Source organism: Pseudophryne corroboree, chromosome 1 (assembly GCF_028390025.1).
Source record: "Pseudophryne corroboree isolate aPseCor3 chromosome 1, aPseCor3.hap2, whole genome shotgun sequence".
Taxonomy (NCBI): Eukaryota; Metazoa; Chordata; class Amphibia; order Anura; family Myobatrachidae; genus Pseudophryne; species Pseudophryne corroboree.
The window spans coordinates 55001-55840 of NC_086444.1; positions in this window are offsets into that span (position 1 = coordinate 55001).

Sequence of the window (840 nt, forward strand, 5' to 3'; positions counted from 1 at the left end):
GAGAGAGAGAGAGAGGTGGCGCTGAGACCCCTGTGAGTGACCAGCAGACAGCAGTAACAGCTCTGATCCAGGGAGAGAGAGAGGTGGCGCTGAGGCCCCTGTGAGTGACCAGCAGACAGTAGAGCAGCTCTGATCCAGGGAGAGAGTGAGGTGGCGCTGAGGCCCCTGTGAGTGACCAGCAGACAGCAGAGCAGCTCTGATCCAGGGAGAGAGAGAGAGAGAGAGGTGGTGCTGAGACCCCTGTGAGTGACCAGCAGACAGCAAAGCAGCTCTGATCCAGGGAGAGAGAGAGGTGGCGCTGAGACCCCTGTGAGTGACCAGCAGACAGCAAAGCAGCTCTGATCCAGGGAGAGAGAGAGGTGGCGCTGAGGCCCCTGTGAGTGACCAGCAGACAGTAGAACAGCTCTGAGTGCCAGGAGGAGAGAGAGAGAGGTGGCGCTGAGACCCCTGTGAGTGACCAGCAGACAGCAGAGCAGCTCTGATCCAGGGAGAGAGAGAGAGGAGGCGCTGAGACCCCTGTGAGTGACCAGCAGACAGTAGAGCAGCTCTGATCCAGGGAGAGAGAGAGGTGGCGCTGAGACCCCTGTGAGTGACCAGCAGACAGCAGAGCAGCTCTGATCCAGGGAGAGAGAGAGAGAGAGGTTGCGCTGAGACTCCTGTGAGTGACCAGCAGACAGCAGAGCAGCTCTGATCCAGGGAGAGAGAGAGAGGTGGCGCTGAGGCCCCTGTGGGTGACCAGCAGACCGCAGAGCAGCTCTGATCCAGGGAGAGAGAGAGAGGTGGCGCTGAGACCCCTGTGAGTGACCAGCAGACAGCAGAGCAGCTCTGATCCAGGGAGAG